Source organism: Panthera leo, chromosome C2 (assembly GCF_018350215.1).
Source record: "Panthera leo isolate Ple1 chromosome C2, P.leo_Ple1_pat1.1, whole genome shotgun sequence".
Classification (NCBI taxonomy): Eukaryota; Metazoa; Chordata; class Mammalia; order Carnivora; family Felidae; genus Panthera; species Panthera leo.
In genome coordinates, this window is record NC_056687.1 from 129,933,014 (window position 1) to 129,945,553 (window position 12,540).

Here is a 12,540-nt window from a genome sequence, read left to right on the forward strand (position 1 = left end):
CAAGAAGATGGTTGGCTGATCAAGATTACTCAGTAATCCTCAGAACTGGATGAAGTAATGAGTGAAGAAGCATATGAGAAAAACATAAAATCTACTGAGGACTGAAAATGGAACTCCTAAATAACCTAGTATAAAACAAAATGACCAAAAAAAGAAAGTATTATTGGTATTAAAACCCACCGACCAGGGTACCTGGGTGGCTCAGTCAGTAGAGTGAATTTGGCTCAGGTCATGATCTCAGTTTGTGAGTTCGAGCCCCACATGGGGCTGTGCTGACAGCTCAGAGACTGAAGCCTGCTTCAGATTCTGTGTCTCCCTCTCTCTCTGCCCCTCCCCTGTTTGCACTCCATCTCTCTCTCTCTCTCAAAAATAAAGATTAAAAAAAAACAAAACCCACCTACCACTCAGTTTACGTGAACCAGGGAGATCCTTAAGTAGAGAAATATGACCTATGCAAGCAAGCTTGTATTGACTTACTATACATGAAGTTAAAAAGATACCACCCGAGGATGCCAAGATTCTAAATGGGAAATTTTATTAAACAACAACAACACTGCACACTACTAATTCTTTCAAAATACCCTTTCAACAAAACCATGATGCAAAGGAAGGAAAAGCTATGGCCTGTAACTGATCAGTCACAACAATATTCTGGAATCTTAATAATTTCTATTTAAGCAACTACCTATTATAGTTAAGTGTTGCAACTCTATAGAAGTAGGAAGCTTATACACAGGCAAGCCCCCAAGTTTCACTTCCCACTTTACTTCCTTCACTTTAAAGTATCATATCTAAGGAAAAAAAATCACTTGGATATCAATAATCCTTTAGGATAGAGAGGAACTCATAATGATAAAGAACCTGAATAGAAAAACTTACTTAAAAATAAAGAATTAGTTCTTTAAAAATAAAATAAATACAGGGGCGCCCGGGTGGCTCAGTCAGTTAGGCGTCCAACTTAAGCTCAGGTCATTATCTCGTGGTTTGTGGGTTCAAGCCCCACGTCAGGCTCTGTGCTGACAATTCAGAGCCTGGAGCCTGCTTCAGATTCTGTGTCTCCCTCCCTCTCTGCCCTCCCCCGCTTGCACTCTGTCTCCAAAAATAAAAATGTTAAAAATAAAATAAATACATAAAACATTAGCTAGTCTAAAAAAACAAAATTAAGAATGTAAGAATTCATAATCATACAGAAGACATAAAGATGTGTATAACTCTATGCAGATAACTTTGAAAATTATGAATAAACCAACCCCTATATAGAAGAGTTTAAGATAGCTGTAAACAATTACAACCTACAAAATAACCATGGCTCCAACAAGGAGATGAATGCTTTAAAGGAACAGATAAATACCATGCTTCTTAAACTGTTCCAGGAAACAGACTAAGGGAAGTTTCTAAATTCTTTTAGGGATACTAAAATCTGGTAAGACAACACACACATTTAAAAAAAAAAAAGATACACCAATCTATTTTTAAAATAAATATTAGCAATAGGGGTGCCTGGGTAGCTTAGTTGGTTGAAGCACTCGACTTCGGCTTAGGTCATGATTGATCTCACAGGTTGTGAGTGCAAGCCTCTCGCATCCGGCTCTCTGCTGTCAGCATAGAGCCTGCTTCAGATCCTCTGTCTCCCTCTCTCTCTGCCCCTCCCCAGCTCATGTGCATGATCTCAAAAATAAACATTAAAAAAATAAATAAGTATTAGAAAGAAGAATCAAGTAGCATATTAAAATAGCAGTATACTATGACCAAAGAAGGTTCATGTTAGGAAAACAGATTTCAATGTAAGAAAAATCTATTAATATGATTGGTCATATTTTATCTATTAGTATTTTAGTTAAGAGATTTTTAAATTACTAAAAATGGATGTTAAATACAATCAAATGCTTTTTTGATATTTATGGAGATCACAGTTTTCTGCTTTAAGCTACTAATACAGTAAAAAGACATACATACCTTAAATAGCAGCCATTATCAGACTCAACAGTAAAACACTAGAAGGATTTCCACTGAGATCGAGAGGGCTTTCACAATTTTTCTATTGCCTGTCTTTTTTTCTAATTAGTATATTATATAACAAAAATGATAGTTATTTCCATTTGGGAAAAAAAGAAAAAGATTTTATTGATCTTTACCATATATTTATTTACAAAGTACTGCCACGTTACAAATATCTTTTCCCTAATTTCACATGTCTAAAATGGAGTGGGATGGGCACCTGGGTGGCTCAGTCAGTTAAGTGTCCGGCTCTTGATTTCACCTCAGGCCATGACCTCACAGTTCTTGAGTTTGAGCTCCACATCTGGCTCCGTGCTAATAGTGTGGAGCCTGCTTGGGATTCTCTCTCTCCCTCTCTCTCTGCCCCTCCCTCACTCATGCTCTCTCTCCCTCTCTCTCAAAATAAATAAATAAACTTAAAAAATAAAATAAAAGGGAGTGGGAAATGGTCCAAAGAGAGACTACCTCCTAATATAAAAACATTCATTTGCTGCTTTCTAAAGCTGAGTGAGGATTGAGAGATTGGCGAAGTATATAAGGATTAACCTAAACAGCGAAAAAGTCTCAAAACTTCAGAGGCTTTAACAACTTACAAGAACAAAGAAATAAGATCTTATTAAACCACTATCTGCCTTAAAAGATTACCCAATGAAATCAAATGTATGATAGAAATGTGAATTCACAATTCTAACTTTCAGAATCATCTTGAGAGCCAAACATGCCAATTTTTATAGTCTTGAAGTGAAACTACAGAATTTCTTTATTTTACTTTGGGAGCAAAAGAAAGAACTAAAGAAGAATTAAATGCCTGAAATGTTTCCAATATCAACTCGTGTTGTCACATTCAACACCAGCTAGGAAGATATTCTTTTCAATCATGTACTAATTTCCTCCACACAACCAAACCCCTTTTGACATCTTTCTCATTAACTTTGTTGTCTAGATCAGTGCCATGCGAAAGAACTTTCCAAGAAAATGGAAACGTTCTTTATCTACGCTGTCTAATGAGGCAACCATGAGCCACATGTAGCTATTAAGCACCTGAAATGTAGCTAATGCAAATGAATTTTACATTTATATGTGATTAAATTTAAACAGCCACAGGTGGTTAGTGACTGCCATATGGCAGAGAGCACATTCTAGATACTTCAGCAAAAGGATCCTGGAGTTAAGTGTCATTAGGCCCAAAGCACTGTTATGACTAGCAAACTCAGAGCTATCTTTCAGATAAATACTGATCTCTACAGCCTCCATAAGAAAAAAGTTACAAGGAAACAGATTTCTCTTTCATTCTTCTCTCTTCCCCCTTCTCTTATTCCATGAGTGCTCCCCCTGCTTCAGTCCTCTATAATGGCTGCTGCACTTCCTTTAAGTATAGAACAAATACTTCTAGGTCATTAAAAACACCTTAATAAGCAGCCCTAAACCTTCAAAGATTACCTATAAAGCCTCCATGGATATCAGATTTAGAAATTAAAATCTGAATGATCTCACATGTATGGTATGTTAGTCACAGTACTTGCAAACTTAAGATTTTTTTCCTATCTTTTACTAAGTCATTAGTACCCTAAGTCATGAAGAATAGACAAAGATCCCCTAAGTTCAGGGAGGTACAGGTCTTCATTGTCTTGGAAACTAACTTCTCACATAAGACCCAGGACTGCATACAGCACATGCTCAGTGTTTACCAAATAGCTAAATAGGCCAATCCATCTAATAATACATAAACATGCATTCAAATCTATGACCTAATTTACTCTTGCCTTTAAAACAGAATAGCAACTACTTTCACACCAGGTTTTACTCATTTCATAACCACTATAATATCAGGAAATGACTAAGGTCTTTATTTTTATGAAAGAAAATATTCCCATTTTACTTGCTATCTGCAAAAAATACCATTTATAAATTATAACTTAATTTGCTATTCTTATGGGTTTAAGATGAATTTGTTGGCTAATTCCTTGAAATTATTATAAAGCTCCTATAAAAAGTTATATAAAATCAAATAAAAAAAGGAATAAAGACTAAAATAAAATGTATGAGAAATTTATGAAAGATGCCATATGTATATGAAGAAATGTGAAAGCAAACATCTTTTCCCCCAATTGAGAAATTAATATTCATTATTGATTTTCTTTACTGCACTTGTTTCCATTTTATTCAGGAAGTGAAGGTATACACATCATTAAATGTCTATAGGCAATAGGCATTTTTTCCCCTCAAGTTTTCATAACTCATTTATTCTAATAGGACAGCTTAATAATAAATATAATTTACATTACCCATTAACTCTAATGTTATTTAGAATCAAGAAATTGATGCTATTCAAATAAATAAAAACATGTTTGAGGCAAGTGCCTTATCTATGGTTCTTTTTGCTCCCATAACTGTTGGTGATAAAAATAAAAACAAGTAAAAAGGTGCTAATGACCATGCTGACTGGAGATAAGAAAGATAATCTGTAACAAAGAAAGACCACCGAAGCAGAAGTTAGGGATGTAATCTGGTTTTGGATTGGACAGGTGATGTTCAGGTTTTTTTAACAGACTAAACTTATATTAACTTACATTAAAATAAACACTCCTGTATTACTTAACTCCTGCAGATTAAAATGTTATTCCATTCTTAAACATCCTAGTCCTTATAAATATTGCTTTCCTCTTTGAATAACTTTTTAGAACATGATTTTTTCCCTAGGGCAAGTTTTTTCTTAGGAAAAAAACCTGTTAGATCAGATACTGTATTAAGTATTACCATGGATTGCCCAAATATTAAATGAGCACAAATCAGTGCTGTGTACAAGGACATGGCAGTGAATGAGGGAGTCAGCCCCTCAAAGACCCAGTTTCCTCCCAATATTTTATGTATTATTAACTAATTCAGACATCTGAAATGAACTGCAAAGTAGTTAAGAGCTAAGATACTTGTCATTGTTTCAAAGTTAATTCCAGACTTGAATACTCCTAGCTGGCATGTATCACTTTTGTGTAAAATTTAGGCATTTTAGGCAAACTGTGTAAAAATTAGGCATATACAATAGTGTCAACAGAAAGAGACTGCAAAAATACTGGCCACCATCACAATACTCTTCTGCACAAAAATTTGTTATCATTCAACTCTCTCAAAATAGAGAAAATTCAACGGTACTTTGTTTTAGTAGAGAAAAAGCTTATGTTTACTATAAAATAATGGTTGTCAAATTTCTCGAGTTCATAAAACCTTTGTGTATTACTTTTAAAGTTAAGATCTTCGGGGCACCTGGGTGGCTCAGTCGGCTAAGCGACCAACTTCGGCTCAGGTCATGATCTCATGGTTTGTGGGTTCGAACCTTGCTCTCTGCCCCTCCCCCACTCATGCTCTGTCTCTGTCTCAGAAATAAACAAACAAACAAACAAACAAACATAAAGATCTTCAATCCTTTCAGTAGATAGCCTATGCAATGTGCCTCAAATAAGCCAAACGGATCTAATCAGAGTTGGAAGACAGACTTTATGTTTTGGAGCCTAGTCCCCATAACATACAGCTTGAACATTTACAGTACTCTGGGCAAAGTTGGCTAGTTTTAATTGTTCATTACTCGTGCAAGGGAACTAACTAACTAACCTTCCTTAAAAGTAATTCTATTTCGCGGTGCCTGTGTGACTCAGTCTGTTAAGTGGCTGACTCTTGATCTCAGCTCAGGTCTTGATCTCAGGGTCATGAGTTCAAGCCCAGCATTGTGTTCCACGCTGGGCATGGAGCCTACTTAAAAAAAAAAAGAAAAAAGAAAAGTAATTCTATTTATTTTCCTGTACTGCAGATACTGCCCACTGTTCCTTAGAATTAAGCCAATATAGACTTCCCCACAAATTTCACCCTCTGGTCCAAGTTCTGTCTTTCAGCTTCACAAAGGTATAATAATTTTTGTGCCAACCAGACTTTCACTTTGAATCCTCTTCCTAAGCTGAACACCCTAGTTCCTTTGACCATTTTAAAATAAGTTTTGGCTACCAATTTCTAGGAAGCCATTAGGACACAGAACATAGGGTTTTTCCTTTTATTATTAAAAGCTTGAAAATCCAGTTAATTGAATTAGAATTTTAGTTCATCAAATAGTGAAACTAAGGATAACTGAAATACAACGTTTCTCAAAGAGTTAGGAGATCAATGTTAAGCACTGCTACAGGAGGCACTACAGCTTAACAGTTAAAGCCCACCAATTCTGGAGCCACACTGCCTGAGTTCGAACACTGTCTGCATTATTCCCTTTCTATGCATCCTCTGATAATCTGCTTAACCTAAGCTTCAGTTTCTCTATCTGAAAGATGTGGACAGTATATATACCTATCTCATAATATGAGAAGTAAAAGAAATAATCCGTGTGGAGTACTTGTCACTTGCTGTTTATAATTGATAAATATTAGCTATTTTAACATTTATTCTTGAGAGATAGAAAGATACAGCATGAGCAGGGGAGGGGCAGAGAGAGGGGGAGACCCAGAATCTGAAGCAGGCTCCAGGCTCTGAGCTGTCAGCACAGAGCCCAATGCAGGGCTCAAACTCGTAAACAGAGATCATGAACTGAGCCAAGTTCGGACATTTAACCGACGAAGCCACCCAGGCGCCCCAATGTTAGCTATTCTTATTGTTATTATTCTGTTAAATAACAGGGAGGAGGGGCTCAAAACTCCAGTAGAGTCACTGAATTAGTTATAATTAGTATCATTATGTTTCCAGTAACCATGACTGCTAAATTCATAATACATAGAACAAAAATAACAGGCAAAGTGATCATTCCTATGCCTATATCACCAGTATACTCCGATTCTGGTCAAACTCCACCTGTAAGATTAAGTTCACATGAGATGGCTCATTCATATCAGAAGCTGTACTCCTCAGAAAAGAGCGAGAGGGAATGTCTCTGCAAAACCTATCCCAATAACTAAGAAACTATCCCATTTCTTTCAGAGGAAATAAAGGGCATCCCATGAAATGTAAAGATTTACATTTCATGATACAAGGTATTTTTTCCATTTCAGATAGAGCTATTTTTTTTTAAATACTTTAATTTTTAGAGCAGTTTTAGGTTCACAGAAAGATTAAGCAGAAGGTACAGAGATTTCCCAAGTACTTCCTGTCCCTACCCATGCACAGCCTCTCTTGTTATCAACATCCTCCACCCACAGGAGTGGGTATATTTGTTACAATTGCTGAACCTACACTGAAACATCATTATCAACCCAAGTCCAGTTTACATTAGGGTTCCCTCTTGGTTTGTACATTCTATGGGTCTGATGAATGCATATGGCACGTATCCACCATTACAGCATCATACAGAGTAGTTTCACGGCCCTAAAAACCCTCTGTGCTCCACCTTTTATCCCTCCTTACCCCCTAAACCTTAACAGCCACTCATCTTTTTACTGTCTCCAAAATTCTGCCTTTACTGCAATGTCATACAGTTAGAATTCAACAGTATACAACCTTTTCAGATTGGCTTCTTTCACTTAAGTTTCTTCATGTCTTTCTTGGCTTGATGGCTGATTTCATTTTAGCACTGAATAATATTCATTGTCTGCATATACTACCGTTTATCCATCCTTTCACTTACCGAAGGACATCTTGGTTATTTCCAATTTCTGATAATTATGAATAAAACTGCTAGGAACATCTGTGTGCAGGCTTTTGTGTGGACATGTTTTCAACTCTTTTGAGTAAATACTACAGAGTGTGATTGCTGGATCATATGGTAAGAGAATGCGGAGTTTTTTGGAGCATTTAGTCCACTGACTTTAGAGTGAGTACTGAAAGATATGAATTTATTGCCATCATGTTGCTTGTAGAGTTGGAGTTTCTGGTGGTGTTCTCTGGTCCTTTCTTTGTTGCTTTTGATATTCATTCATGTATTCATTCATCTTTTCTCCCCTCAGAGAGTTCCCCTTAAAATTTCTTGCAGGGCTGGTTTAGTGGTCACAAACTCCTTTAATTTTTGTTTGTCTGGGCAACTTTTTATCTCTCCTTCTGTTTTCAATGACAGCCTTGCTGGATAAAGAATTCTTGGCTGCATATTTTTCTGATTCAACACATTGAATATATCCTGCCACTCTTTTCTGGTCTGCCAAATTTCTGTGGATAGGTCTGCTGCAAACCTGATCTGTATTCCCTTGTAGGCTAAGGACTTCTTTTCCCTTGCTGCTTTCATGATTCTCTCCTTGCCTGAGTATTTTGTGATAAGCCTTGTTGATGGTCGGTTTTTGTTGAATCTAATGGGAGTCCTCTGTGCTTCCTGGATTTTGATGTCTGTGTCTTTCCCCAGATTAGGAAAGTTTTCCGCTATGATTTGTTCACATAACCCTTCTACCCCTATTTCTCTCTCTTACTCTTCTGGGACCCCTATAATTCTGATGTTGTTCTTTTTAACGAGTCACTGATTTCTCAAATTCTTAAATAGTGCTCTTTTGTCTTAATCTCCCACTTTTTTTCTGCTTCATTATTCTCTATAAGTTTGTCCTCTATATCGCTGATTCTCTGTTCTGCCTCAGCCATCCTTGAGGCCGCAGCACCCATTTGAGATTGCAGCTCACTTATAGCATTTTTTATCTCATCCTGACTAGCTTTTACTTCTTTTATCTCCGCAGAAAGAGATTCTAATCTATTTTCAACTCCAGCTAGTATTCTTATTATCGTGATTCTAAATTCTGGTTCAGACATCTTGCTTGTATCTGTGTTGGTTAAGTCCCTGGCTGTTGTTTCTTCCTGTTCTTTTGGGGTGAATTCCTTCGTTTCGTCATTTTGAAGGGAGAAAAGGAATTTATAAGGTAGGAAATATTAAAATTAAAAAAAATTAAAATTAAAAAAATATTAAAATTTAAAAATTAAACACACACACACACACAAAATAATCGAATAAATGATGTTAGATCCTAGGTGTGTTTTGGTCTGGGTGTTGAAAGTGGCTTGACAGATTAGAGAAAAAAGGGAGAAAAAAGAAAAAAAAAAAAAAAAGGAAATCATCTGAAAATTTGAAAAAATGAATACACTAAAGCAGACGAAAATGAAATGATGGAAGTAAAACAATTTGAAAAAATTTACACAACAGTAAAAAATATAGAAAAAAATTAAAGAAAAATATTTTTAATAAAAATTTAAAATAAAAATGAAGTTTTTCTGTATTCAAGAAAAAGAAAACAAAAAAGAGAAAAAAAAAAAAGAAAGAAAGAAAATTGAATAGTTGGACCAGGTAATAGACTGAAATACAACTGAAATTACTTCGTTTTCCCCTAAAAGTCAAACTATGAAGCGCTTTATAGTCCATAAGCTAAGCAAGTGGTGAGACTTGTGTTCTTGAAGAGGGAGGTTGGCTCAGTTAGGCAGGGCTTAGTGTAAAGGCTCCATTCTCCACTAGATGGCGCTGCTAGCCTACTGGGGTGGATTGTTGTGGCACTTGTAGGTGCGTATATGCATGCTGAGGAGCGGTGAAAATGGGGTCACCCAGATACCCAGTCTCTAGTATCGGAACTCTGTTCTCCCTGATTAGCAATCACCTATCCTTCATCTTCAGCTTCCGTCCACTCGCCGTTTCCACGCCGTCCATGACCAGGTCCCAGGCAGCACCTCCCTCCTGAGTTTTGTCTCAGATGCGGCTGCCTTCCCCAGCCCCCCACTTCTGAGGGACTGCAGCTTTGACCCGCTCCACCCCTCTGTGAAGGGTCTCACTGAGCAACCACCGGGTGCCAGCCCGCCCCAGAAAAGGTTCACGAGACTGTAGCAGCAGCGTCTCAGGGATTATGAAAATCACAACACACATCTGGTTTCACCCCCAACGACCTTGTTCCAGCACCAGCGAATATGGCCGTTCTCTGGGGTCTGCTGGGCCCAGGTGGCCTTACAGCCTCTACCAAATGTCCTTCTAGCAGTGGAACCGCTTCTCCCCATGTGGCCCGAGAACCTCCCAAAGAGGATTTGGAGTTTTTTAAGAAACCATCAAACGGTCTTCCAAAGTGGCTGCACCATTTTGCATTCCCACCAGCACTGGATGAGAGTTCCCTTTGCTTCATATCCTCACCAGCATTTGGTGTTCAGTGCTCTGGATTTTGGCCAATCCATAGTTTTATAGTGGTATCTCTACATTTGCATTTCCCTGACTTATGATATGAAGCATTTTTTCGTATGTTTATCTGACATCTCTTTGGTGAGATCTCTATTAAGTCTTTGGTTCATTTTTTTAATTAGGTTGTTTTCTTACTGTTGAATTTTAAGGATTCTTTGTGTATTTTGGATAATAGTCCTTTTTTAAATGTCTTCTACAAATATTTTCTCCCAGCTTGTCTTCACATTCTCTTGACAGGGTTTTTCACAAAGCAGAAACTTTTAATTTTAATGAAACCCAGCTTATCAATTCATTTTTTTGAATGTATTGTCACATCTTTAGTGTTGTATCTAAAAAGTCATCACCAAACACAAGAGTCATCTAGATTTTCTCCCATGTTATCTTCTAAGAGTTCTGTGTTTCACATTTAGGTCAGTGATACATTTTGGGTTAATTTTTGTGAGACGTATAAAGTGTGTACTTAGATCCTTCCCCTCCCCCTCCTTTTTGCATGTCCATGTCCAGGTGAATAGCATCATTTGTCAAAAAGAGTATCTTCTGCTCCTTGAAGCTAGCTTTTAATGCAACACTGTGTGTAAAATATGAAAATCTTATAAAGCAGATACATTACTATTTGCACTTCTGGGTGAAAAATGTTCAAATCCCAGATTAATATTAAGCACAAAGAATTATATGAAGAATACACAAAAAGTGTTCAGGATGAACTCATCTGAGGTTTAGAGACTGGCAGCATCAAGAGCCAGGATCAATAAATCAAGGGAAAAAACACTCAGGATTTCTAGGATTATCAGAGTTGGTGACATATGTTAATACCAGGCAGCTAAAGAGTACCTCTTCTTTTCTAGGATTCCAATTTCTACACATAAGGTATCAGAAATTTGCGATCTTCACTTCGAGTCGCCTTTCCTATTTCCTGTATCTAGTCACTGCACTGACTGTATATGAATGTCATAAGGATCTGCCATTTAATCTCATGGACTGATTACCATATATCCCAATGTATTAAAATCCCTTTCAGATACTAAAATGCCACCCTTAAATTCAGAGCATTTGCTACAATTAATATATGCAAATATCAAAGTGACCCAGAAGTAAATGCCCACGTTTTACTTGTGATTTCCATCCAGAAAAAACAAAGAACCATATTCTGAATATCACCCTCAAGTTTCCCAAAGTGAAACCGCACTTCTGCTTTAACTGAAACATATGTATCTTCCTTCCTATCGGAAATGATGTGCTTAGGCCAAAAAGGAAACTTTGCTCTTTCATGAAAGTGCTTTTTACTCCTGAAAGCTACTCCCTCTTCCTGCTCCTTCCAGAGCAAGCATAGAATTATGTACTTTCCAAGTGGGAAAATGACAAGTGTAGGAGAAAAGGTTACTTTGCTAGCCAGGAAGACTATACTGAGTGAACAGACCTGAAGTGGTAACAACATGAGTAGTGGCTGCAAAATGAAACACATGAAAACTATTACAAAGGTAACATGAAACGGGAACAAGGGAAATATGTTAAGAAGTAAAGATGGTAATTTAGGCATATCTTAAGAAAGAAAAGGGGCGCCTGGGTGGCTCAGTCGGTTGAGCGGCCGACTTCGGCTCAGGTCACGATCTCGTAGTCCGTGAGTTCGAGTCCCGCGTCAGGCTCTGTGCTGACAGCTCAGAGCCTGGAGCCTGTTTCAGATTCTGTGTCTCCCTCTCTCTGACCCTCCCCCATTCATGCTCTGTCTCTCTCTGTCTCAAAAATAAATAAACATTAAAAAAAAATAATAAAAAATAAAAAAGGAAAAATATTTATTCATCTTTACTGCTTACAGCTGCCTTTTTTGTAAAACTGACTAGCTGACTCTAAAATTCATATGGAAATGCAAGAGACCCAGAATAGCCAAATGTTGTAAGTGAAAAAAATTGGGACCTGAAACTTCCTAGTTTTAAAATTTAATACAAAGCCACGGTAATCAAGACAGTATAGTGTTGGCATAAGGACAAGCATATAGATTAACAGAACAAAACTGGCAATTCATAAATAAACCTTTACATTTATGGCCAATTATTTTTGACAAGAGTGCCAAAACAATTCAATGAGGAAAGAATAATCTCTTCAACAAATGATGCTGGGACAACTGGATATCTACATGCAAAAGAATGAAGTTGGATCCCTTTTTCACATTATATACAAAAATTAACCCAAAATCAATGCTATAAAATTCTTAGGATATAGGATATGTCTTTGAGACATGGGTTAAATAATGGCTTCTTAGGACAACAAAAGCACAAACAGCAAAAGAAAAAGATGAACTGGATCTCATCAAAATCAAAACACTGTGCTTCAGTGGATGACTATCAAGAAAGTGAAAAGACAACCCACAAAATGAGAGAAAATACCTGCAAGTCATGTATCTGATAGCAACTTGTATTCAGAACATATAATGAGCATTTATAACCCAATTAAAA

At 36.9% G+C, this 12,540-nt stretch overlaps 1 protein-coding gene across 2 annotated transcripts in view; it reads right to left on the bottom strand.

Moving 5' to 3' along the window:
* Positions 1-12,540, bottom strand: part of DNAJC13 (DnaJ heat shock protein family (Hsp40) member C13) — a 125,178-nt gene that overhangs the window by 90,510 nt on the left and 22,128 nt on the right. The gene's annotated exons all lie outside the window — the stretch shown is intronic.